The sequence below is a fragment of the Oncorhynchus clarkii genome, chromosome 7 (genome assembly GCF_045791955.1).
Source record: "Oncorhynchus clarkii lewisi isolate Uvic-CL-2024 chromosome 7, UVic_Ocla_1.0, whole genome shotgun sequence".
NCBI lineage: Eukaryota > Metazoa > Chordata > Actinopteri > Salmoniformes > Salmonidae > Oncorhynchus > Oncorhynchus clarkii.
Window position 1 is genome coordinate 57022096 of NC_092153.1, and position 26781 is coordinate 57048876.

At 44.8% G+C, this 26781-nt stretch overlaps 1 protein-coding gene across 1 annotated transcript in view; it reads right to left on the reverse strand.

Annotated features, from left to right (window-relative positions):
* Positions 1-26188, reverse strand: part of LOC139413548 (uncharacterized) — a 32932-nt gene extending 6744 nt beyond the window's left edge. Inside the window, exon 1 of the mRNA XM_071161052.1 lies at positions 26066-26188. The gene's annotated coding sequence lies outside the window, so the exon portion shown is untranslated. The remainder of the gene's footprint in view (positions 1-26065) is intronic.
* Between the last annotated feature and the right edge of the window lie 593 nt (positions 26189-26781).

Here is a 26781-nt window from a genome sequence, read left to right on the forward strand (position 1 = left end):
AACTCTAGCTCTCTAACTCTAGCTCTCTAACTCTGGCTCTCTAACTCTAGCTCTCTAACTCTAGCTCTCTAACTCTAGCTCTCTAACTCTAGCTCTCTAGCTCTCTAACTCTATCTCTCTAACTCTAGCTCTCCAACTCTAGCTCTCTAACTCTAGCTCTCTAACTCTAGCTCTCCAACTCTAGCTCTCTAACTCTAGCTCTCTAACTCTAGCTCTCTAACTCTAGCTCTCTAGCTCTCCAATTCTAGCTCTCTAACTCTAGCTCTCTAACTCTAGCTATCTAACTCTAGCTCTCTAACTCTAGCTCTCTAACTCTAGCTCTCTAACTCTAGCACCCCAACTCTAGCACCCCAACTCTAGCTCTCTAACTCTAGCTCTCTAACTCTAGCTCTCTAACGCTAGATCTCCAACTCTAGCTCTCCAACTCTAGCTCTCCAACTCTAGCTCTCTAACTCTAGCTCTCTAACTCTAACTCTCTAACTCTAGCTCTCTAACTCTAGCTCTCCAACTCTAGCTCTCTAACTCTAGCTCTCTAAATATAGCTCTCTAGCTCTCCAACTCTAGCTCTCTAACTCTAGCTCTCTAACTCTAGCTCTCTAACTCTAGCTCTCTAACTCTAGCTCTCTAACTCTAGCTCTCCAACTCTAGCTCTCTAACTCTAGCTCTCTAAATATAGCTCTCTAGCTCTCCAACTCTAGCTCTCTAACTCTAGCTCTCTAACTCTAGCTCTCTAACTCTAGCTCTCTAACTCTAGCTCTCTAACTCTAGCTCTCCAACTCTAGCTCTCTAACTCTAGCTCTCTAACTAGCTCTCTAGCTCTCCAACTCTAGCTCTCTAACTCTAGCTCTCTAACTCTAGCTCTCTAACTCTGGCTCTCTAACTCTAGCTCTCTAACTCTAGCTCTCTAACTCTAGCTCTCTAACTCTAGCTCTCTAGCTCTCTAACTCTATCTCTCTAACTCTAGCTCTCCAACTCTAGCTCTCTAACTCTAGCTCTCTAACTCTAGCTCTCCAACTCTAGCTCTCTAACTCTAGCTCTCTAACTCTAGCTCTCTAACTCTAGCTCTCTAGCTCTCCAATTCTAGTTCTCTAACTCTAGCTCTCTAACTCTATCTCTCTAACTCTAGCTCTCCAACTCTAGCTCTCCAACTCTAGCTCTCTAACTCTAGCTCTCTAACTCTAGCTCTCTAACTCTAGCTCTCTAGCTCTCCAATTCTAGCTCTCTAACTCTAGCTCTCTAACTCTAGCTCTCTAACTCTAGCTATCTAACTCTAGCTCTCTAACTCTAGCTCTCTAACTCTAGCACCCCAACTCTAGCACCCCAACTCTAGCTCTCTAACTCTAGCTCTCTAACTCTAGCTCTCTAACGCTAGATCTCCAACTCTAGCTCTCCAACTCTAGCTCTCCAACTCTAGCTCTCTAACTCTAGCTCTCTAACTCTAACTCTCTAACTCTAGCTCTCTAACTCTAGCTCTCCAACTCTAGCTCTCTAACTCTAGCTCTCTAAATATAGCTCTCTAGCTCTCCAACTCTAGCTCTCTAACTCTAGCTCTCTAACTCTAGCTCTCTAACTCTAGCTCTCTAACTCTAGCTCTCTAACTCTAGCTCTCTAACTCTAGCTCTCCAACTCTAGCTCTCTAACTCTAGCTCTCTAACTAGCTCTCTAGCTCTCCAATTCTAGCTCTCTAACTCTAGCTCTCTAACTCTAGCTCTCTAACTCTAGCTCTCCAACTCTAGCTCTCTAACTCTAGCTCTCTAACTCTAGCTCTCTAGCTCTCCAATTCTAGCTCTCTAACTCTAGCTCTCTAACTCTAGCTCTCTAACTCTAGCTCTCTAACTCTAGCTCTCTAACTCTAGCACCCCAACTCTAGCACCCCAACTCTAGCTCTCTAACTCTAGCTCTCTAACTCTAGCTCTCTAACGCTAGATCTCCAACTCTAGCTCTCCAACTCTAGCTCTCCAACTCTAGCTCTCTAACTCTAGCTCTCTGACTCTAACTCTCTAACTCTAGCTCTCTAACTCTAGCTCTCCAACTCTAGCTCTCTAAATCTAGCTCTCTAGCTCTCCAACTCTAGCTCTCTAACTCTAGCTCTCTAACTCTAGCTCTCTAACTCTAGCTCTCTAGCTCTCCAATTCTAGCTCTCTAACTCTAGCTCTCTAACTCTGGCTCTCTAACTCTAGCTATCTAACTCTAGCTCTCTAACTCTAGCTCTCTAACTCTAGCTCTCTAACTCTAGCACCCCAACTCTAGCACCCCAACTCTAGCTCTCTAACTCTATCTCTCTAACTCTAGCTCTCTAACGCTAGATCTCCAACTCTAGCTCTCCAACTCTAGCTCTCCAACTCTAGCTCTCTAACTCTAGCTCTCTGACTCTAACTCTCTAACTCTAGCTCTCTAACTCTAGCTCTCCAACTCTAGCTCTCTAACTCTAGCTCTCTAACTCTAGCTCTCTAACTCTAGCTCTCTAGCTCTCCAATTCTAGCTCTCTAACTCTAGCTCTCTAACTCTGGCTCTCTAACTCTAGCTATCTAACTCTAGCTCTCTAACTCTAGCTCTCTAACTCTAGCTCTCTAACTCTAGCACCCCAACTCTAGCACCCCAACTCTAGCTCTCTAACTCTAGCTATCTAACTCTAGCTCTCTAACGCTAGATCTCCAACTCTAGCTCTCCAACTCTAGCTCTCCAACTCTAGGTCTCTAACTCTAGCTCTCTAACTCTAACTCTCTAACTCTAGCTCTCTAACTCTAGCTCTCCAACTCTGGCTCTCTAACTCTAGCTCTCTAAATCTAGCTCTCTAGCTCTCCAACTCTAGCTCTCTAACTCTATCTCTCTAACTCTAGCTCTCCAACTCTAGCTCTCTAACTCTAGCTCTCTAACTAGCTCTCTAGCTCTCCAATTCTAGCTCTCTAACTCTAGCTCTCTAACTCTAGCTCTCTAACTCTAGCTCTCCAACTCTAGCTCTCTAACTCTAGCTCTCTAACTCTAGCTCTCTAGCTCTCCAATTCTAGCTCTCTAACTCTAGCTCTCTAACTCTAGCTCTCTAACTCTAGCTCTCTAACTCTAGCACCCCAACTCTAGCACCCCAACTCTAGCTCTCTAACTCTAGCTCTCCAACTCTAGCTCTCTAACTCTAGCTCTCTAACTAGCTCTCTAGCTCTCCAATTCTAGCTCTCTAACTCTAGCTCTCTAACTCTAGCTCTCTAACTCTAGCTCTCCAACTCTAGCTCTCTAACTCTAGCTCTCTAACTCTAGCTCTCTAGCTCTCCAATTCTAGCTCTCTAACTCTAGCTCTCTAACTCTAGTTCTCTAACTCTAGCTCTCTAACTCTAGCTCTCTAACTCTAGCACCCCAACTCTAGCACCCCAACTCTAGCTCTCTAACTCTATCTCTCTAACTCTAGCTCTCTAACGCTAGATCTCCAACTCTAGCTCTCCAACTCTAGCTCTCCAACTCTAGCTCTCTAACTCTAGCTCTCTGACTCTAACTCTCTAACTCTAGCTCTCTAACTCTAGCTCTCCAACTCTAGCTCTCTAAATCTAGCTCTCTAGCTCTCCAACTCTAGCTCTCTAACTCTAGCTCTCTATCTCTAGCTCTCTAACTCTATCTCTCTAACTCTAGCTCTCCAACTCTAGCTCTCTAACTCTAGCTCTCTAACTCTAGCTCTCCAACTCTAGCTCTCTAACTCTAGCTCTCTAACTCTAGCTCTCTAACTCTAGCTCTCTAGCTCTCCAATTCTAGCTCTCTAACTCTAGCTCTCTAACTCTATCTCTCTAACTCTAGCTCTCCAACTCTAGCTCTCCAACTCTAGCTCTCTAACTCTAGCTCTCTAACTCTAGCTCTCTAACTCTAGCTCTCTAGCTCTCCAATTCTAGCTCTCTAACTCTAGCTCTCTAACTCTAGCTCTCTAACTCTAGCTATCTAACTCTAGCTCTCTAACTCTAGCTCTCTAACTCTAGCACCCCAACTCTAGCACCCCAACTCTAGCTCTCTAACTCTAGCTCTCTAACTCTAGCTCTCTAACGCTAGATCTCCAACTCTAGCTCTCCAACTCTAGCTCTCCAACTCTAGCTCTCTAACTCTAGCTCTCTAACTCTAACTCTCTAACTCTAGCTCTCTAACTCTAGCTCTCCAACTCTAGCTCTCTAACTCTAGCTCTCTAAATATAGCTCTCTAGCTCTCCAACTCTAGCTCTCTAACTCTAGCTCTCTAACTCTAGCTCTCTAACTCTAGCTCTCTAACTCTAGCTCTCTAACTCTAGCTCTCCAACTCTAGCTCTCTAACTCTAGCTCTCTAACTAGCTCTCTAGCTCTCCAATTCTAGCTCTCTAACTCTAGCTCTCTAACTCTAGCTCTCTAACTCTAGCTCTCCAACTCTAGCTCTCTAACTCTAGCTCTCTAACTCTAGCTCTCTAGCTCTCCAATTCTAGCTCTCTAACTCTAGCTCTCTAACTCTAGCTCTCTAACTCTAGCTCTCTAACTCTAGCTCTCTAACTCTAGCTCTCTAACTCTAGCACCCCAACTCTAGCACCCCAACTCTAGCTCTCTAACTCTATCTCTCTAACTCTAGCTCTCTAACGCTAGATCTCCAACTCTAGCTCTCCAACTCTAGCTCTCCAACTCTAGCTCTCTAACTCTAGCTCTCTAACTCTAGCTCTCCAACTCTAGCTCTCTAAATCTAGCTCTCTAGCTCTCCAACTCTAGCTCTCTAACTCTAGCTCTCTAACTCTAGCTCTCTAACTCTAGCTCTCTAACTCTAGCTCTCTAGCTCTCCAATTCTAGCTCTCTAACTCTAGCTCTCTAACTCTGGCTCTCTAACTCTAGCTATCTAACTCTAGCTCTCTAACTCTAGCTCTCTAACTCTAGCTCTCTAACTCTAGCACCCCAACTCTAGCACCCCAACTCTAGCTCTCTAACTCTAGCTCTCTAACTCTAGCTCTCTAACGCTAGATCTCCAACTCTAGCTCTCCAACTCTAGCTCTCCAACTCTAGGTCTCTAACTCTAGCTCTCTAACTCTAACTCTCTAACTCTAGCTCTCTAACTCTAGCTCTCCAACTCTAGCTCTCTAACTCTAGCTCTCTAACTAGCTCTCTAGCTCTCCAATTCTAGCTCTCTAACTCTAGCTCTCTAACTCTAGCTCTCTAACTCTAGCTCTCCAACTCTAGCTCTCTAACTCTAGCTCTCTAACTCTAGCTCTCTAGCTCTCCAATTCTAGCTCTCTAACTCTAGCTCTCTAACTCTAGCTCTCTAACTCTAGCTCTCTAACTCTAGCACCCCAACTCTAGCACCCCAACTCTAGCTCTCTAACTCTAGCTCTCTAACTCTATCTCTCTAACGCTAGATCTCCAACTCTAGCTCTCCAACTCTAGCTCTCCAACTCTAGCTCTCCAACTCTAGCTCTCTAACTCTAGCTCTCTAACTCTAACTCTCTAACTCTAGCTCTCTAACTCTAGCTCTCCAACTCTAGCTCTCCAACTCTAGCTCTCTAAATCTAGCTCTCTAGCTCTCCAACTCTAGCTCTCCAACTCTAGCTCTCTAACTCTAGCTCTCTAACTCTAGCTCTCTAACTCTAGCTCTCTAACTCTTGCTCTCTAACTCTTGCTCTCCAACTCTAGCTCTCCAACTCTAGCTCTCCAACTCTAGCTCTCTAACTCTGGCTCTCTAACTCTGGCTCTCTAACTCTAGCTCTCTAACTCTAGCTCTCCAACTCTAGCTCTCCAACTCTAGCTCTCTAACTCTAGCTCTCTAACTCTAACTCTCTAACTCTAGCTCTCTAACTCTAGCTCTCCAACTCTAGCTCTCCAACTCTAGCTCTCTATCTCTAGCTCTCTAAATCTAGCTCTCTAGCTCTCCAACTCTAGCTCTCTAACTCTAGCTCTCTAACTCTAGCTCTCTAACTCTAGCTCTCTAACTCTAGCTCTCCAACTCTAGCTCTCTAACTCTAGCTCTCTAACTCTAGCTCTCTAGCTCTCCAATTTTAGCTCTCTAACTCTAGCTCTCTAACTCTAGCTCTCTAACTCTAGCTCTCCAACTCTAGCTCTCTAACTCTAGCTCTCTAACTCTAGCTCTCTAGCTCTCCAATTCTAGCTCTCTAACTCTAGCTCTCTAACTCTAGCTCTCTAACTCTAGCTCTCTAACTCTAGCTCTCTAACTCTAGCTCTCCAACTCTAGCTCTCTAACTCTAGCTCTCTAACTCTAGCTCTCTAGCTCTCCAATTTTAGCTCTCTAACTCTAGCTCTCTAACTCTAGCTCTCTAACTCTAGCTCTCCAACTCTAGCTCTCTAACTCTAGCTCTCTAACTCTAGCTCTCTAGCTCTCCAATTCTAGCTCTCTAACTCTAGCTCTCTAACTCTTGCTCTCCAACTCTAGCTCTCCAACTCTAGCTCTCCAACTCTAGCTCTCTAACTCTGGCTCTCTAACTCTGGCTCTCTAACTCTAGCTCTCTAACTCTAGCTCTCCAACTCTAGCTCTCCAACTCTAGCTCTCCAACTCTAGCTCTCCAACTCTAGCTCTCTAACTCTAGCTCTCTAACTCTAGCACCCCAACTCTAGCACCCCAACTCTAGCACCCCAACTCTAGCACCCCAACTCTAGCTCTCTAACTCTAGCTCTCTAACTCTAGCTCTCTAACGCTAGATCTCCAACTCTAGCTCTCCAACTCTAGCTCTCCAACTCTAGCTCTCTAACTCTAGCTCTCTAAATCTAGCTCTCTAGCTCTCCAACTCTAGCTCTCTAACTCTAGCTCTCTAACTCTAGCTCTCTAACTCTAGCTCTCCAACTCTAGCTCTCTAACTCTAGCTCTCTAAATCTAGCTCTCTAGCTCTCCAACTCTAGCTCTCTAACTCTAGCTCTCTAACTCTAGCTCTCTAACTCTAGCTCTCCAACTCTAGCTCTCTAACTCTAGCTCTCTAACTCTAGCTCTCTAGCTCTCCAATTTTAGCTCTCTAACTCTAGCTCTCTAACTCTAGCTCTCTAACTCTAGCTCTCCAACTCTAGCTCTCTAACTCTAGCTCTCTAACTCTAGCTCTCTAGCTCTCCAATTCTAGCTCTCTAACTCTAGCTCTCTAACTCTAGCTCTCTAACTCTAGCTCTCTAACTCTAGCTCTCTAACTCTAGCTCTCTAACTCTAACTCTCTAACTCTAGCTCTCTAACTCTAGCTCTCCAAATCTAGCTCTCTAACTCTAGCTCTCTAAATCTAGCTCTCTAGCTCTCCAACTCTAGCTCTCCAACTCTAGCTCTCTAACTCTAGCTCTCTAACTCTAGCTCTCTAACTCTAGCTCTCTAACTGTAGCTCTCTAACTCTAGCTCTCTAACTCTAGCTCTCCAACTCTAGCTCTCTAACTCTAGCTCTCTAAATCCAGCTCTCTAGCTCTCCAACTCTAGCTCTCTAACTCTAGCTCTCTAACTCTAGCTCTCTAACTCTAGCTCTCTAACTCTTGCTCTCCAACTCTTGCTCTCCAACTCTAGCTCTCCAACTCTAGCTCTCTAACTCTAGCTCTCTAACTCTCTAACTCTAGCTCTCTAACGCTAGCTCTCCAACTCTAGCTCTCCAACTCTAGCTCTCTAACTCTAGCTCTCTAACTCTAGCTCTCTAACTCTAGCTCTCTAACTCTAGCTCTCTAGCTCTCCAACTCTAGCTCTCTAACTCTAGCACTCCAACTCTAGCTCTCCAACTCTAGCTCTCTAACTCTAGCTCCCCAACTCTAGCTCCCTAACTCTAACTCCCTAACTCTAGCTCTCCAACTCTAGCTCTCCAACTCTAGCTCTCCAACTCCAGCTCTCTAACTCTAGCTCTCTAACTCTCTAACTCTAGCTCTCTAACGCTAGCTCTCCAACTCTAGCTCTCCAACTCTAGCTCTCTAACTCTAGCTCTCCAACTCTAGCTCTCTAACTCTAGCTCTCTAACTCTAGCTCTCTAGCTCTCCAACTCTAGCTCTCTAACTCTAGCTCTCCAACTCTAGCTCTCCAACTCTAGCTCTCCAACTCTAGCTCTCCAACTCTAGCTCTCTAACTCTAGCTCCCCAACTCTAGCTCCCCAACTCTAGCTCCCTAACTCTAGCTCCCTAACTCTAGCTCTCTAACGCCAGCTCTCTACCTCTAGCTCTCTAACTCTAGCTCTCTAACTCTAGCTCTCTAACTCTAGCTCTCTAACTCTAGCTCTCTAACTCTCTAACTCTAGCTCTCTAACGCTAGCTCTCCAACTCTAGCTCTCCAACTCTAGCTCTCTAACTCTAGCTCTCTAACTCTAGCTCTCTAACTCTAGCTCTCTAACTCTAGCTCTCTAACTCTAGCTCTCTAGCTCTCCAACTCTAGCTCTCTAACTCTAGCTTTCCAACTCTAGCTCTCCAACTCTAGCTCTCTAACTCTAGCTCCCCAACTCTAGCTCCCTAACTCTAGCTCCCTAACTCTAGCTCTCTAACTCTAGCTCTCCAACTCCAGCTCTCTAACTCTAGGTCTCTAACTCTAGCTCTCTAACTCTTGCTCTCTAACTCTAGCTCTCTAACTCTCTAACTCTAGCTCTCTAACTCTAGCTCTCTAACTCTAGCTCTCTAACTCTAGCTCTCTAGCTCTCCAACTCTAGCTCTCTAACTCTAGCTCCCCAACTCTAGCTCCCTAACTCTAGCTCCCTAACTCTAGCTCTCTAACTCTAGCTCTCCAACTTTAGCTCTCCAACTTTAGCTCTCCAACTTTAGCTCTCCAACTCTAGCTCTCCAACTCTAGCTCTCTAACTCTAGCTCTCTAACTCTAGCTCTCTAACTCTAGCTCTCCAACTCTAGCTCTCCAACTCTAGCTCTCCAACTCTAGGTCTCTAACTCTAGCTCTCTATCTCTAGCTCTCTAGCTCTCCAACTCTAGCTCTCTAACTCTAGCTCTCTAACTCTAGCTCTCTAACTCTAGCTCTCTAACTCTAGCTCTCCAACTCTAGCTCTCCAACTCTAGCTCTCTAACTCTAGCTCTCTAACTCTAGCACCCCAACTCTAGCTGCCTAACTCTAGCTCTCTAACTCTAGCTCTCTAGCTCTTCAACTCTAGCTCTCCAACTCTAGCTCTCTAACCCTAGCTCTCTAACTCTAGCTCTCTAATTCTAGCACCCCAACTCTAGCTCCCTAACTCTAACTCTAGCTCTCTAACTCTAGCACCCCAACTCTAGCACCCCAACTCTAGCTCTCTAACTCTAGGTCTCTAACTCTAGCTCTCTAACGCTAGATCTCCAACTCTAGCTCTCCAACTCTAGCTCTCCAACTCTAGCTCTCTAACTCTAGCTCTCTAACTCTAACTCTCTAACTCTAGCTCTCTAACTCTAGCTCTCCAACTCTAGCTCTCTAACTCTAGCTCTCTAAATCTAGCTCTCTAGCTCTCCAACTCTAGCTCTCTAACTCTAGCTCTCTAACTCTAGCTCTCTAACTCTATCTCTCTAACTCTAGCTCTCCAACTCTAGCTCTCTAACTCTAGCTCTCTAACTAGCTCTCTAGCTCTCCAATTCTAGCTCTCTAACTCTAGCTCTCTAACTCTAGCTCTCTAACTCTAGCTCTCCAACTCTAGCTCTCCAACTCTAGCTCTCTAACTCTAGCTCTTTAACTCTAGCTCTCTAGCTCTCCAATTCTAGCTCTCTAACTCTAGCTCTCTAACTCTAGCTCTCTAACTCTAGCACCCCAACTCTAGCAACCCAACTCTAGCTCTCTAACTCTATCTCTCTAACTCTAGCTCTCTAACGCTAGATCTCCAACTCTAGCTCTCCAACTCTAGCTCTCCAACTCTAGCTCTCTAACTCTAGCTCTCTGACTCTAACTCTCTAACTCTAGCTCTCTAACTCTAGCTCTCCAACTCTAGCTCTCTAACTCTAGCTCTCTAAATCTAGCTCTCTAGCTCTCCAACTCTAGCTCTCTAACTCTAGCTCTCTAACTCTAGCTCTCTAACTCTAGCTCTCTAACTCTAGCTCTCTAGCTCTCCAACTCTAGCTCTCTAACTCTAGCTCTCCAACTCTAGCTCTCTAACTCTAGCTCTCTAACTCTAGCTCTCTAACTCTAGCTCTCTAGCTCTCCAATTCTAGCTCTCTAACTCTAGCTCTCTAACTCTAGCTCTCTAACTCTATCTCTCTAACTCTATCTCTCTAACTCTAGCTCTCCAACTCTAGCTTTCTAACTCTAGCTCTCTAACTCTAGCTCTCTAACTCTAGCTCTCTAGCTCTCCAATTCTAGCTCTCTAACTCTAGCTCTCTAACTCTAGCTCTCTAACTCTAGCTATCTAACTCTAGCTCTCTAACTCTAGCTCTCTAACTCTAGCACCCCAACTCTAGCTCTCTAACTCTAGCTCTCTAACTCTAGCTCTCTAACGCTAGCTCTCCATCTCTAGCTCTCCAACTCTAGCTCTCCAACTCTAGCTCTCTAACTCTAACTCTCTAACTCTAGCTCTCTAACTCTAGCTCTCTAACTCTAGCTCTCCAACTCTAGCTCTCTAACTCTAGCTCTCTAAATCTAGCTCTCTAGCTCTCCAACTCTAGCTCTCTAACTCTAGCTCTCTAACTCTAGCTCTCTAACTCTTGCTCTCTAACTCTAGCTCTCTAACTCTCTAACTCTAGCTCTCTAACGCTAGCTCTCCAACTCTAGCTCTCCAACTCTAGCTCTCTAACTCTAGCTCTCCAACTCTAGCTCTCTAACTCTAGCTCTCTAACTCTAGCTCTCTAGCTCTCCAACTCTAGCTCTCTAACTCTAGCTCCCCAACTCTAGCTCCCTAACTCTAGCTCCCTAACTCTAGCTCTCTAACTCTAGCTCTCCAACTTTAGCTCTCCAACTTTAGCTCTCCAACTTTAGCTCTCCAACTCTAGCTCTCCAACTCTAGCTCTCTAACTCTAGCTCTCTAACTCTAGCTCTCTAACTCTAGCTCTCCAACTCTAGGTCTCTAACTCTAGCTCTCTAACTCTAGCTCTCTAGCTCTCCAACTCTAGCTCTCTAACTCTAGCTCCCCAACTCTAGCTCCCTAACTCTAGCTCCCTAACTCTAGCTCTCTAACTCTAGCTCTCTAACTCTAGCTCTCCAACTTTAGCTCTCCAACTTTAGCTCTCCAACTTTAGCTCTCCAACTCTAGCTCTCCAACTCTAGCTCTCTATCTCTAGCTCTCTAGCTCTCCAACTCTAGCTCTCTAACTCTAGCTCTCTAACTCTAGCTCTCTAACTCTAGCTCTCCAACTCTAGCTCTCCAACTCTAGCTCTCCAACTCTAGCTCTCCAACTCTAGCTCTCTAACTCTAGCTCTCTAACTCTAGCTCTCTAACTCTAGCTCACTAACTCTAGCTCTCTAACTCTAGCTCTCCAACTCTAGCTCTCCAACTCTAGCTCTCTAACTCTATCTCTCTAACTCTAGCTCTCTAACTCTAGCTCTCTAACTCTAGCTCTCTAACTCTAGCTCTCCAACTCTAGCTCTCCAACTCTAGCTCTCTAACTCTAGCACCCCAACTCTAGCTGCCTAACTCTAGCTCTCTAACTCTAGCTCTCTAGCTCTTCAACTCTAGCTCTCCAACTCTAGCTCTCTAACCCTAGCTCTCTAACTCTAGCTCTCTAATTCTAGCACCCCAACTCTAGCTCCCTAACTCTAACTCTAGCTCTCTAACGCTAGCTCTCTAACTCTAGCTCTCTAACTCTAGCTCTCTAACTCTAGCTCTCCAACTCTAGCTCTCCAACTCTAGCTCTCTAACTCTAGCTCTCTAACTCTAGCTCTCTAGCTCTAGCTCTCTAACTCTAGCTATTTAACTCTAGCTCTCTAACTCTAGCTCTCTAACTCTAGCTCTCTAACTCTAGCACCCCAACTCTAGCACCCCAACTCTAGCTCTCTAACTCTAGGTCTCTAACTCTAGCTCTCTAACGCTAGATCTCCAACTCTAGCTCTCCAACTCTAGCTCTCCAACTCTAGCTCTCTAACTCTAGCTCTCTAACTCTAACTCTCTAACTCTAGCTCTCTAACTCTAGCTCTCCAACTCTAGCTCTCTAACTCTAGCTCTCTAAATCTAGCTCTCTAGCTCTCCAATTCTAGCTCTCTAACTCTAGCTCTCTAACTCTAGCTCTCTAACTCTAGCTATCTAACTCTAGCTCTCTAACTCTAGCTCTCTAACTCTAGCACCCCAACTCTAGCTCTCTAACTCTAGCTCTCTAACTCTAGCTCTCTAACGCTAGCTCTCCATCTCTAGCTCTCCAACTCTAGCTCTCCAACTCTAGCTCTCTAACTCTAACTCTCTAACTCTAGCTCTCTAACTCTAGCTCTCTAACTCTAGCTCTCCAACTCTAGCTCTCTAACTCTAGCTCTCTAAATCTAGCTCTCTAGCTCTCCAACTCTAGCTCTCTAACTCTAGCTCTCTAACTCTAGCTCTCTAACTCTTGCTCTCTAACTCTAGCTCTCTAACTCTTGCTCTCTAACTCTAGCTCTCTAACTCTCTAACTCTAGCTCTCTAACGCTAGCTCTCCAACTCTAGCTCTCCAACTCTAGCTCTCTAACTCTAGCTCTCCAACTCTAGCTCTCTAACTCTAGCTCTCTAACTCTAGCTCTCTAGCTCTCCAACTCTAGCTCTCTAACTCTAGCTCCCCAACTCTAGCTCCCTAACTCTAGCTCCCTAACTCTAGCTCTCTAACTCTAGCTCTCCAACTTTAGCTCTCCAACTTTAGCTCTCCAACTTTAGCTCTCCAACTCTAGCTCTCCAACTCTAGCTCTCTAACTCTAGCTCTCTAACTCTAGCTCTCTAACTCTAGCTCTCCAACTCTAGGTCTCTAACTCTAGCTCTCTAACTCTAGCTCTCTAGCTCTCCAACTCTAGCTCTCTAACTCTAGCTCCCCAACTCTAGCTCCCTAACTCTAGCTCCCTAACTCTAGCTCTCTAACTCTAGCTCTCTAACTCTAGCTCTCCAACTTTAGCTCTCCAACTTTAGCTCTCCAACTTTAGCTCTCCAACTCTAGCTCTCCAACTCTAGCTCTCTATCTCTAGCTCTCTAGCTCTCCAACTCTAGCTCTCTAACTCTAGCTCTCTAACTCTAGCTCTCTAACTCTAGCTCTCCAACTCTAGCTCTCCAACTCTAGCTCTCCAACTCTAGCTCTCCAACTCTAGCTCTCTAACTCTAGCTCTCTAACTCTAGCTCTCTAACTCTAGCTCTCTAACTCTAGCTCTCTAACTCTAGCTCTCCAACTCTAGCTCTCCAACTCTAGCTCTCTAACTCTATCTCTCTAACTCTAGCTCTCTAACTCTAGCTCTCTAACTCTAGCTCTCTAACTCTAGCTCTCCAACTCTAGCTCTCCAACTCTAGCTCTCTAACTCTAGCACCCCAACTCTAGCTGCCTAACTCTAGCTCTCTAACTCTAGCTCTCTAGCTCTTCAACTCTAGCTCTCCAACTCTAGCTCTCTAACCCTAGCTCTCTAACTCTAGCTCTCTAATTCTAGCACCCCAACTCTAGCTCCCTAACTCTAACTCTAGCTCTCTAACGCTAGCTCTCTAACTCTAGCTCTCTAACTCTAGCTCTCCAACTCTAGCTCTCCAACTCTAGCTCTCTAACTCTAGCTCTCTAACTCTAGCTCTCTAGCTCTCCAATTCTAGCTCTCTAACTCTAGCTCTCTAACTCTAGCTCTCTAACTCTAGCTATTTAACTCTAGCTCTCTAACTCTAGCTCTCTAACTCTAGCTCTCTAACTCTAGCACCCCAACTCTAGCACCCCAACTCTAGCTCTCTAACTCTAGGTCTCTAACTCTAGCTCTCTAACGCTAGATCTCCAACTCTAGCTCTCCAACTCTAGCTCTCCAACTCTAGCTCTCTAACTCTAGCTCTCTAACTCTAACTCTCTAACTCTAGCTCTCTAACTCTAGCTCTCCAACTCTAGCTCTCTAACTCTAGCTCTCTAAATCTAGCTCTCTAGCTCTCCAACTCTAGCTCTCTAACTCTAGCTCTCTAACTCTAGCTCTCTAACTCTAGCTCTCTAACTCTAGCTCTCCAACTCTAGCTCTCTAACTCTAGCTCTCTAACTAGCTCTCTAGCTCTCCAATTCTAGCTCTCTAACTCTAGCTCTCTAACTCTAGCTCTCTAACTCTAGCTCTCCAACTCTAGCTCTCTAACTCTAGCTCTCTAACTCTAGCTCTCTAGCTCTCCAATTCTAGCTCTCTAACTCTAGCTCTCTAACTCTAGCTCTCTAACTCTAGCTCTCTAACTCTAGCACCCCAACTCTAGCACCCCAACTCTAGCTCTCTAACTCTATCTCTCTAACTCTAGCTCTCTAACGCTAGATCTCCAACTCTAGCTCTCCAACTCTAGCTCTCCAACTCTAGCTCTCTAACTCTAGCTCTCTGACTCTAACTCTCTAACTCTAGCTCTCTAACTCTAGCTCTCCAACTCTAGCTCTCTAACTCTAGCTCTCTAAATCTAGCTCTCTAGCTCTCCAACTCTAGCTCTCTAACTCTAGCTCTCTAACTCTAGCTCTCTAACTCTAGCTCTCTAGCTCTCTAACTCTATCTCTCTAACTCTAGCTCTCCAACTCTAGCTCTCTAACTCTAGCTCTCCAACTCTAGCTCTCTAACTCTAGCTCTCTAACTCTAGCTCTCTAACTCTAGCTCTCTAGCTCTCCAATTCTAGCTCTCTAACTCTAGCTCTCTAACTCTATCTCTCTAACTCTAGCTCTCCAACTCTAGCTCTCTAACTCTAGCTCTCTAACTCTAGCTCTCTAACTCTAGCTCTCTAGCTCTCCAATTCTAGCTCTCTAACTCTAGCTCTCTAACTCTAGCTCTCTAACTCTAGCTATCTAACTCTAGCTCTCTAACTCTAGCTCTCTAACTCTAGCACCCCAACTCTAGCACCCCAACTCTAGCTCTCTAACTCTAGCTCTCTAACTCTAGCTCTCTAACGCTAGATCTCCAACTCTAGCTCTCCAACTCTAGCTCTCAATCTCTAGCTCTCTAACTCTAGCTCTCTAACTCTAACTCTCTAACTCTAGCTCTCTAACTCTAGCTCTCCAACTCTAGCTCTCTAACTCTAGCTCTCTAAATCTAGCTCTCTAGCTCTCCAACTCTAGCTCTCTAACTCTAGCTCTCTAACTCTAGCTCTCTAACTCTAGCTCTCTAACTCTAGCTCTCTAACTCTAGCTCTCTAACTCTAGCTCTCCAACTCTAGCTCTCTAACTCTAGCTCTCTAACTAGCTCTCTAGCTCTCCAATTCTAGCTCTCTAACTCTAGCTCTCTAACTCTAGCTCTCTAACTCTAGCTCTCCAACTCTAGCTCTCTAACTCTAGCTCTCTAACTCTAGCTCTCTAACTCTAGCTCTCTAGCTCTCCAATTCTAGCTCTCTAACTCTAGCTCTCTAACTCTAGCTCTCTAACTCTAGCTCTCTAACTCTAGCTCTCTAACTCTAGCACCCCAACTCTAGCACCCCAACTCTAGCTCTCCAACTCTAGCTCTCTAACTCTAGCTCTCTAACTCTAGCTCTCTAACTCTATCTCTCTAACTCTAGCTCTCTAACGCTAGATCTCCAACTCTAGCTCTCCAACTCTAGCTCTCCAACTCTAGCTCTCTAACTCTAGCTCTCTGACTCTAACTCTCTAACTCTAGCTCTCCAACTCTAGCTCTCTAACTCTAGCTCTCTAACTCTAGCTCTCTAAATCTAGCTCTCTAGCTCTCCAACTCTAGCTCTCTAACTCTAGCTCTCTAACTCTAGCTCTCTAACTCTAGCTCTCTAGCTCTCCAATTCTAGCTCTCTAACTCTAGCTCTCTAACTCTGGCTCTCTAACTCTAGCTATCTAACTCTAGCTCTCTAACTCTAGCTCTCTAACTCTAGCACCCCAACTCTAGCACCCCAACTCTAGCTCTCTCACTCTAGCTCTCTAACTCTAGCTCTCTAACGCTAGATCTCCAACTCTAGCTCTCCAACTCTAGCTCTCTAACTCTAGCTCTCTAAATCTAGCTCTCTAGCTCTCCAACTCTAGCTCTCTAACTCTAGCTCTCTAACTCTAGCTCTCTAACTCTAGCTCTCTAACTCTAGCTCTCTAACTCTAGCTCTCTAACTCTAGCTCTCCAACTCTAGCTCTCTAACTCTAGCTCTCTAACTAGCTCTCTAGCTCTCCAATTCTAGCTCTCTAACTCTAGCTCTCTAACTCTAGCTCTCTAACTCTAGCTCTCCAACTCTAGCTCTCTAACTCTAGCTCTCTAACTCTAGCTCTCTAACTCTAGCTCTCTAGCTCTCCAATTCTAGCTCTCTAACTCTAGCTCTCTAACTCTAGCTCTCTAACTCTAGCTCTCTAACTCTAGCTGTCTAACTCTAGCTCTCTAACTCTAGCACCCCAACTCTAGCACCCCAACTCTAGCACCCCAACTCTAGCTCTCCAACTCTAGCTCTCTAACTCTAGCTCTCTAACTCTAGCTCTCTAACTCTAGCTCTCTAACTCTATCTCTCTAACTCTAGCTCTCTAACGCTAGATCTCCAACTCTAGCTCTCCAACTCTAGCTCTCCAACTCTAGCTCTCTAACTCTAGCTCTCTGACTCTAACTCTCTAACTCTAGCTCTCTAACTCTAGCTCTCCAACTCTAGCTCTCTAACTCTAGCTCTCTAAATCTAGCTCTCTAGCTCTCCAACTCTAGCTCTCTAACTCTAGCTCTCTAACTCTAGCTCTCTAACTCTAGCTCTCTAGTTCTCTAACTCTATCTCTCTAACTCTAGCTCTCCAACTCTAGCTCTCTAACTCTAGCTCTCCAACTCTAGCTCTCCAACTCTAGCTCTCTAACTCTAGCTCTCTAACTCTAGCTCTCTAACTCTAGCTCTCTAGCTCTCCAATTCTAGCTCTCTAACTCTAGCTCTCTAACTCTATCTCTCTAACTCTAGCTCTCCAACTCTAGCTCTCTAACTCTAGCTCTCTAACTCTAGCTCTCTAGCTCTCCAATTCTAGCTCTCTAACTCTAGCTCTCTAACTCTAGCTCTCTAACTCTAGCTCTCTAACTCTAGCTCTCTAACGCTAGATCTCCAACTCTAGCTCTCCAACTCTAGCTCTCAAACTCTAGCTCTCTAACTCTAGCTCTCTAACTCTAACTCTCTAACTCTAGCTCTCTAACTCTAGCTCTCCAACTCTAGCTCTCTAACTCTAGCTCTCTAAATCTAGCTCTCTAGCTCTCCAACTCTAGCTCTCTAACTCTAGCTCTCTAACTCTAGCTCTCTAACTCTAGCTCTCTAACTCTAGCTCTCTAACTCTAGCTCTCTAACTCTAGCTCTCCAACTCTAGCTCTCTAACTCTAGCTCTCTAACTAGCTCTCTAGCTCTCCAATTCTAGCTCTCTAACTCTAGCTCTCTAACTCTAGCTCTCTAACTCTAGCTCTCTAGCTCTCCAATTCTAGCTCTCTAACTCTAGCTCTCTAACTCTAGCTCTCTAACTCTAGCTCTCTAACTCTAGCTCTCTAACTCTAGCTCTCTAACTCTAGCACCCCAACTCTAGCACCCCAACTCTAGCTCTCCAACTCTAGCTCTCTAACTCTAGCTCTCTAACTCTAGCTCTCTAACTCTATCTCTCTAACTCTAGCTCTCTAACACTAGATCTCCAACTCTAGCTCTCCAACTCTAGCTCTCCAACTCTAGCTCTCTAACTCTAGCTCTCTGACTCTAACTCTCTAACTCTAGCTCTCTAACTCTAGCTCTCCAACTCTAGCTCTCTAACTCTAGCTCTCTAAATCTAGCTCTCTAGCTCTCCAACTCTAGCTCTCTAACTCTAGCTCTCTAACTCTAGCTCTCTAACTCTAGCTCTCTAGCTCTCCAATTCTAGCTCTCTAACTCTAGCTCTCTAACTCTGGCTCTCTAACTCTAGCTATCTAACTCTAGCTCTCTAACTCTAGCTCTCTAACTCTAGCACCCCAACTCTAGCACCCCAACTCTAGCTCTCTCACTCTAGCTCTCTAACTCTAGCTCTCTAACGCTAGATCTCCAACTCTAGCTCTCCAACTCTAGCTCTCCAACTCTAGCTCTCTAACTCTAGCTCTCTAACTCTAACTCTCTAACTCTAGCTCTCTAACTCTAGCTCTCCAACTCTGGCTCTCTAACTCTAGCTCTCTAAATCTATCTCTCTAGCTCTCCAACTCTAGCTCTCTAACTCTAGCTCTCTAACTCTAGCTCTCTAACTCTAGCTCTCCAACTCTAGCTCTCTAACTCTAGCTCTCTAACTAGCTCTCTAGCTCTCCAATTCTAGCTCTCTAACTCTAGCTCTCTAACTCTAGCTCTCTAACTCTAGCTCTCCAACTCTAGCTCTCTAACTCTAGCTCTCTAACTCTAGCTCTCTAGCTCTCCAATTCTAGCTCTCTAACTCTAGCTCTCTAACTCTAGCTCTCTAACTCTAGCTCTCTAACTCTAGCTCTCTAACTCTAGCTCTCTAACTCTAGCACCCCAACTCTAGCACCCCTACTCTAGCTCTCTAACTATAGCTCTCTAACTATAGCTCTCTAACTCTATCTCTCTAACGCTAGATCTCCAACTCTAGCTCTCCAACTCTAGCTCTCCAACTCTAGCTCTCCAACTCTAGCTCTCTATAACTCTAGCTCTATAACTCTAACTCTCTAACTCTAGCTCTCTAACTCTAGCTCTCCAACTCTAGCTCTCTAAATCTAGCTCTCTAGCTCTCCAACTCTAGCTCTCTAACTCTAGCTCTCTAACTCTAGCTCTCTAACTCTAGCTCTCTAACTCTAGCTCTCTAACTCTAGCTCTCTAACTCTTGCACTCCAACTCTAGCTCTCCAACTCTAGCTCTCCAACTCTAGCTCTCTAACTCTGGCTCTCTAACTCTGGCTCTCTAACTCTAGCTCTCTAACTCTAGCTCTCCAACTCTAGCTCTCCAACTCTAGCTCTCCAACTCTAGCTCTCCAACTCTAGCTCTCCAACTCTAGCTCTCCAACTCTAGCTCTCCAACTCTAGCTCTCTAACTCTAGCTCTCTAACTCTAGCACCCCAACTCTAGCACCCCAACTCTAGCACCCCAACTCTAGCACCCCAACTCTAGCACCCCAACTCTAGCTCTCTAACTCTAGCTCTCTAACTCTAGCTCTCTAACGCTAGATCTCCAACTCTAGCTCTCCAACTCTAGCTCTCCAACTCTAGCTCTCTAACTCTAGCTCTCTAACTCTAACTCTCTAACTCTAGCTCTCTAACTCTAGCTCTCCAACTCTAGCTCTCTAACTCTAGCTCTCTAAATCTAGCTCTCTAGCTCTCCAACTCTAGCTCTCTAACTCTAGCTCTCTAACTCTAGCTCTCTAACTCTAGCTCTCTAACTCTAGCTCTCCAACTCTAGCTCTCTCACTCTAGCTCTCTAACTCTAGCTCTCTAGCTCTAGCTCTCTAGCTCTCCAATTTTAGCTCTCTAACTCTAGCTCTCTAACTCTAGCTCTCTAACTCTAGCTCTCCAACTCTAGCTCTCTAACTCTAGCTCTCTAACTCTAGCTCTCTAGCTCTCCAATTCTAGCTCTCTAACTCTAGCTCTCTAACTCTAGCTCTCTAACTCTAGCTCTCTAACTCTAGCTCTCTAACTCTAGCACCCCAACTCTAGCACCCCAACTCTAGCTCTCTAACTCTATCTCTCTAACTCTAGCTCTCTAAAGCTAGATCTCCAACTCTAGCTCTCCAACTCTAGCTCTCCAACTCTAGCTCTCCAACTCTAGCTCTCTAACTCTAGCTCTCTAACTCTAACTCTCTAACTCTAGCTCTCTAACTCTAGCTCTCCAACTCTAGCTCTCTAACTCTAGCTCTCTAAATCTAGCTCTCTAGCTCTCCAACTCTAGCTCTCCAACTCTAGCTCTCTAACTCTAGCACTCTAACTCTAGCTCTCTAACTCTAGCTCTCTAACTCTAACTCTCTAACTCTAGCTCTCTAATTGTAGCTCTCCAACTCTAGCTCTCTAACTCTAGCTCTCTAAATCTAGCTCTCTAGCTCTCCAACTCTAGCTCTCCAACTCTAGCTCTCTAACTCTAGCTCTCTAACTCTAGCTCTCTAACTCTAGCTCTCTAACTCTAGCTCTCTAACTCTAGCTCTCTAACTCTTGCTCTCCAACTCTTGCTCTCCAACTCTAGCTCTCCAACTCTAGCTCTCCAACTCTAGCTCTCTAACTGTAGCTCTCTAACTCTAGCTCTCTAACTCTAGCTCTCCAACTCTAGCTCTCTAACTCTAGCTCTCTAAATCCAGCTCTCTAGCTCTCCAACTCTAGCTCTCTAACTCTAGCTCTCTAACTCTAGCTCTCTAACTCTAGCTCTCTAACTCTTGCTCTCCAACTCTTGCTCTCCAACTCTTGCTCTCCAACTCTAGCTCTCCAACTCTAGCTCTCCAACTCTAGCTCTCTAACTCTAGCTCTCTAACTCTAGCTCTCTAACTCTAGCTCTCCAACTCTAGCTCTCCAACTCTAGCTCTCCAACTCTAGCTCTCCAACTCTAGCTCTCTAACTCTAGCTCTCTAACTCTAGCTCTCTAACTCTAGCTCTCTAACTCTAGCTCTCTAACTCTAGCACCCCAACTCTAGCACCCCAACTCTAGCTCTCTAACTCTAGCTCTCTAACTCTAGCTCTCTAACGCTAGATCTCCAACTCTAGCTCTCCAACTCTAGCTCTCTAACTCTAGCTCTCTAAATCTAGCTCTCTAGCTCTCCAACTCTAGCTCTCTAACTCTAGCTCTCTAACTCTAGCTCTCTAACTCTAGCTCTCCAACTCTAGCTCTCTAACTCTAGCTCTCTAACTCTAGCTCTCTAGCTCTCCAATTCTAGCTCTCTAACTCTAGCTCTCTAACTCTAGCTCTCTAACTCTAGCTCTCCAACTCTAGCTCTATAACTCTAGCTCTCTAACTCTAGCTCTCTAGCTCTCCAATTCTAGCTCTCTAACTCTAGCACCCCAACTCTAGCACCCCAACTCTAGCACCCCAACTCTAGCTCTCTAACTCTATCTCTCTAACTCTAGCTCTCTAACGCTAGATTTCCAACTCTAGCTCTCCAACTCTAGCTCTCCAACTCTAGCTCTCTAATTCTAGCTCTCTAACTCTAACTCTCTAATTCTAGCTCTCTAACTCTAGCTCTCCAACTCTAGCTCTCTAACTCTAGCTCTCTAAATCTAGCTCTCTAGCTCTCCAACTCTAGCTCTCCAACTCTAGCTCTCTAACTCTATCTCTCTAACTCTAGCTCTCTAACGCTAGATCTCCAACTCTAGCTCTCCAACTCTAGCTCTCTAACTGTAGCTTTCTAACTCTAGCTCTCCAACTCTAGCTCTCTAACTCTAGCTCTCTAAATCCAGCTCTCTAGCTCTCCAACTCTAGCTCTCCAACTCTAGCTCTCTAACTCTAGCTCTCTAACTCCAGCTCTCTAACTCTAGCTCTCTAACTCTAGCTCTCTAACTCTTGCTCTCCAACTCTAGCTCTCCAACTCTAGCTCTCCAACTCTAGCTCTCCAACTCTAGCTCTCTAACTCTAGCTCTCTAAATCTAGCTCTCTAGCTCTCCAACTCTAGCTCTCCAACTCTAGCTCTCTAACTCTAGCTCTCTAACTCTAGCTCTCTAACTCTATCTCTCTAACTCTAGCTCTCTAACGCTAGATCTCCAACTCTAGCTCTCCAACTCTAGCTCTCTAACTGTAGCTTTCTAACTCTAGCTCTCCAACTCTAGCTCTCTAACTCTAGCTCTCTAAATCCAGCTCTCTAGCTCTCCAACTCTAGCTCTCCAACTCTAGCTCTCTAACTCTAGCTCTCTAACTCTAGCTCTCTAACTCTAGCTCTCTAACTCTTGCTCTCCAACTCTAGCTCTCCAACTCTAGCTCTCCAACTCTAGCTCTCTAACTCTAGCTCTCTAACTCTAGCTCTCTAACTCTAGCTCTCCAACTCTAGCTCTCCAACTCTAGCTCTCCAACTCTAGCTCTCCAACTCTAGCTCTCTAACTCTAGCTCTCTAACTCTAGCTCTCTAACTCTAGCTCTCTAACTCTAGCTCTCTAACTCTAGCACCCCAACTCTAGCACCCCAACTCTAGCTCTCTAACTCTAGCTCTCTAACTCTAGCTCTCTAACGCTAGATCTCCAACTCTAGCTCTCCAACTCTAGCTCTTCAACTCCAGCTCTCTAACTCTAGCTCTCTAACTCTAACTCTCTAACTCTAGCTCTCTAACTCTAGCTCTCCAACTCTAGCTCTCTAACTCTAGCTCTCTAACTCTAGCTCTCTAGCTCTCCAATTCTAGCTCTCTAACTCTAGCTCTCTAACTCTAGCTCTCTAACTCTAACTCTCCAACTCTAGCTCTCTAACTCTAGCTCTCTAACTCTAGCTCTCTAGCTCTCCAATTCTAGCTCTCTAACTCTAGCTCTCTAACTCTAGCTCTCTAACTCTAGCTCTCTAACTCTAGCTCTCTAACTCTAGCACCCCAACTCTAGCACCCCAACTCTAGCACCCCAACTCTAGCTCTCTAACTCTATCTCTCTAACTCTAGCTCTCTAACTCTAACTCTCTAACTCTAGCTCTCTAACTCTAGCTCTCCAACTCTAGCTCTCTAACTCTAGCTCTCTAAATCTAGCTCTCTAGCTCTCCAACTCTAGCTCTCCAACTCTAGCTCTCTAACTCTATCTCTCTAACTCTAGCTCTCTAACGCTAGATCTCCAACTCTAGCTCTCCAACTCTAGCTCTCCAACTCTAGCTCTCTAACTCTAGCTCTCTAACTCTAACTCTCTAACTCTAGCTCTCTAACTCTAGCTCTCCAACTCTAGCTCTCTAACTCTAGCTCTCTAAATCTAGCTCTCTAGCTCTCCAACTCTAGCTCTCTAACTCTAGCTCTCTAACTCTAGCTCTCTAACTCTAGCTCTCCAACTCTAGCTCTCTAACTCTAGCACTCTAACTCTAGCTCTCTAGCTCTCCAATTCTAGCTCTCTAACTCTAGCTCTCTTACTCTAGCTCTCTAACTCTAGCTCTCCAACTCTAGCTCTCTAACTCTAGCTCTCTAACTCTAGCTCTCTAGCTCTCCAATTCTAGCTCTCTAACTCTAGCTCTCTAACTCTAGCTCTCTAACTCTAGCTCTCTAACGCTAGATCTCCAACTCTAGCTCTCCAACTCTAGCTCTCCAACTCTAGCTCTCTAACTCTAGCTCTCTAACTCTAACTCTCTAACTCTAGCTCTCTAACTCTAGCTCTCCAACTCTAGCTCTCTAACTCTAGCTCTCTAAATCTAGCTCTCTAGCTCTCTAACTCTAGCTCTCTAACGCTAGATCTCTAACTCTAGCTCTCTAACTCTTGCTCTCCAACTCTAGCTCTCCAACTCTAGCTCTCCAACTCTAGCTCTCTAACTCTAGCTCTCTAACTCTAGCTCTCTAACTCTAGCTCTCTAACTCTAGCTCTCCAACTCTAGCTCTCCAACTCTAGCTCTCCAACTCTAGCTCTCTAACTCTAGCTCTCTAACTCTAGCTCTCTAACTCTAGCTCTCCAACTCTAGCTCTCCAACTCTAGCTCTCCAACTCTAGCTCTCTAACTCTAGCTCTCCAACTCTAGCTCTCTAACTCTAGCTCTCCAACTCTAGCTCTCCAACTCTAGCTCTCCAACTCTAGCTCTCTAACTCTAGCTCTCTAACTCTAGCTCTCCAACTCTAGCTCTCCAACTCTAGCTCTCTAACTCTAGCTCTCTAACTCTAGCTCTCTAACTCTAGCTCTCCAACTCTAGCTCTCTAACTCTAGCTCTCTAACTCTAGCTCTCCAACTCTAGCTCTCTAACTCTAGCTCTCCAACTCTAGCTCTCTAACTCTAGCTCTCTAACTCTAGCTCTCCAACTCTAGCTCTCCAACTCTAGCTCTCTAACTCTAGCTCTCTAACTCTAGCTCTCTAACTCTAGCTCTCCAACTCTAGCTCTCTAACTCTAGCTCTCTAACTCTAGCTCTCCAACTCTAGCTCTCTAACTCTAGCTCTCCAACTCTAGCTCTCTAACTCTAGCTCTCTAACTCTAGCTCTCTAACTCTAGCTCTCCAACTCTAGCTCTCTAACTCTAGCACTCTAACTCTAGCTCTCTAGCTCTCCAATTCTAGCTCTCTAACTCTAGCTCTCTAGCTCTCTAACTCTAGCTCTCCAACTCTAGCTCTCTAACTCTAGCTCTCTAACTCTAGCTCTCTAGCTCTCCAATTCTAGCTCTCTAACTCTAGCTCTCTAACTCTAGCTCTCTAACTCTAGCTCTCTAACTCTAGCTCTCTAACGCTAGATCTCCAACTCTAGCTCTCCAACTCTAGCTCTCCAACTCTAGCTCTCTAACTCTAGCTCTCTAACTCTAGCTCTCTAACTCTAACTCTCTAACTCTAGCTCTCTAACTCTAGCTCTCCAACTCTAGCTCTCTAACTCTAGCTCTCTAAATCTAGCTCTCTAGCTCTCTAACTCTAGCTCTCTAACGCTAGATCTCTAACTCTAGCTCTCTAACTCTAGCTCTCTAACTCTAGCTCTCTAACTCTTGCTCTCCAACTCTAGCTCTCCAACTCTAGCTCTCTAACTCTAGCTCTCTAACTCTAGCTCTCTAACTCTAGCTCTCCAACTCTAGCTCTCCAACTCTAGCTCTCCAACTCTAGCTCTCTAACTCTAGCTCTCCAACTCTAGCTCTCTAACTCTAGCTCTCCAACTCTAGCTCTCCAACTCTAGCTCTCCAACTCTAGCTCTCTAACTCTAGCTCTCCAACTCTAGCTCTCTAACTCTAGCTCTCCAACTCTAGCTCTCCAACTCTAGCTCTCCAACTCTAGCTCTCCAACTCTAGCTCTCTAACTCTAGCTCTCTAACTCTAGCTCTCCAACTCTAGCTCTCCAACTCTAGCTCTCTAACTCTAGCTCTCTTACTCTAGCTCTCTAACTCTAGCTCTCCAACTCTAGCTCTCTAACTCTAGCTCTCTAACTCTAGCTCTCTAACTCTAGCTCTCCAACTCTAGCTCTCTAACTCTAGCTCTCCAACTCTAGCTCTCTAACTCTAGCTCTCTAACTCTAGTTCTCTAACTCTAGCTCTCCAACTCTAGCTCTCTAACTCTAGCTCTCTAACTCTAGCTCTCCAACTCTAGCTCTCTAACTCTAGCTCTCCAACTCTAGCTCTCTAACTCTAGCTCTCTAACTCTAGCTCTCTAACTCTAGCTCTCCAATTCTAGCTCTCTAACTCTAGCTCTCTAACTCTAGCTCTCTAACTCTAGCTCTCCAACTCTAGCTCTCTAACTCTAGCTCTCTAACTCTAGCTCTCCGACTCTAGCTCTCTAACTCTAGCTCTCCAACTCTAGCTCTCTAAGCCCTCTTTGCTGCTGCATTATGTCCCTCAAAACAATACAACAATGTGCTTTCCTGAACATCATGCTGTCTATGTCAGGGGTTCTCAAAGTTGGGTCCACGGAGGTACAGTATGCCCATTTTTTTTAAATGAATATTACTAACAACAAAAGATTAAATACATTTTGGCCAAGGGATCCGTGGAATAAGTTTAGAAGGTTCAATACAATAGAATACACGGTCATATTTTTTTTTTTACATAAATGCACTGTAATTTAAGGTTTAAAACTGCTATGTTTTCTCTCTGTCTTATTGCATGATAAATGTGTAGAATTGCAGGATATTAACTATACAACTGCAACAACAAAACAGTTATCCAATGCCAAGAGGCAGATCTTTTAAATGTTCCATACAAGGGCCTTTTTCTTGGTTCGTCTGACCATACAGTGCCGAAGTTGTAGTTAAACTTGTATTCTGATTATGAGGGGGTCCCTGATGAATTTGCTATCACAAAAGGGGTCCGGGCCATAAGAAGTTTGAGAACCTCTGGTCTGTCTAAAGCAGATAGTATGCGTCTTCACTTTTATTTGACTTGTTTTTCATAAATGTCTCATATTATTTTAGAATATAATAGGTTGTCTGTCTTCATCAGGCGGATGTGAGTTTTGATGTGGAGAAGAACAAAGTATTTCATAGTCCAAAGATAATGTTCCAATAATTTATCAAAGATGGCTTTGAAATAGAAAAGGACATTTTTACCACCCTCGATGTTCCCCATTATCTAACTATAATGTAATTCACTCACGCACAACTTACATTAAAAAAACACATTTCATATTTTAATATGCATCTTAATAAACAGTTGTTCAACACTTACCTCAAACCTCCGTCCAAATCCCTAGTGTGTGATACTCCGAGTCAGGTTACTTCACTATTTAACACAGCTTTTGCCCAAACTATGACACCCCTCACCCCTCCCTCTCTCTTACCCACTTTCTCTGCCTCTCTCTTTTTGTGAGTTGGCCTCATTGCTCAACAGTTAGGACAAGGATGGAATATTGATTCACGTGGAGAGGGTCCATGTTTTCTAAAGCCGCTTTGTTTGTTTGCCCCTGCGTTCTTTCTCTCTCTCTCTCTCTCTCTCTGTTTTTGACCCAGATACTTGGCAGCAATCTTACCTCGTGACCTGGGCGGATTTTTCATTCTGGTCAAGAAGCGGGAGAGATGAAGGTCGTCCTGTGTGAAGACTTCATCAATCCCACCCATCGTTAGTCCTACAAAATGAAACTAGGCTGACTCAATGAACCAGACATCACTCCCCTCCTTATTTTAAGTTTTACTGCCAAAAATACCCCACCACAACGGCACCACCCCAGAACATACCCCTCTCAACACACTAGACACTCCAACACTTCATTACGAACAAGAACCCTTCGTGTTGAAGTCTAAGGGAAAATACACTTTCTCCAGAGGGCCTATTCACTTAGTCTTTCTCTCTATAGAAAGAGGATAAAACCCCATGACTTTGGCACTGGGAGCTTTCAGCAGAGTATAGTTCTGCCCTGAGGATGCCATCAGTATACAGTATGTGAA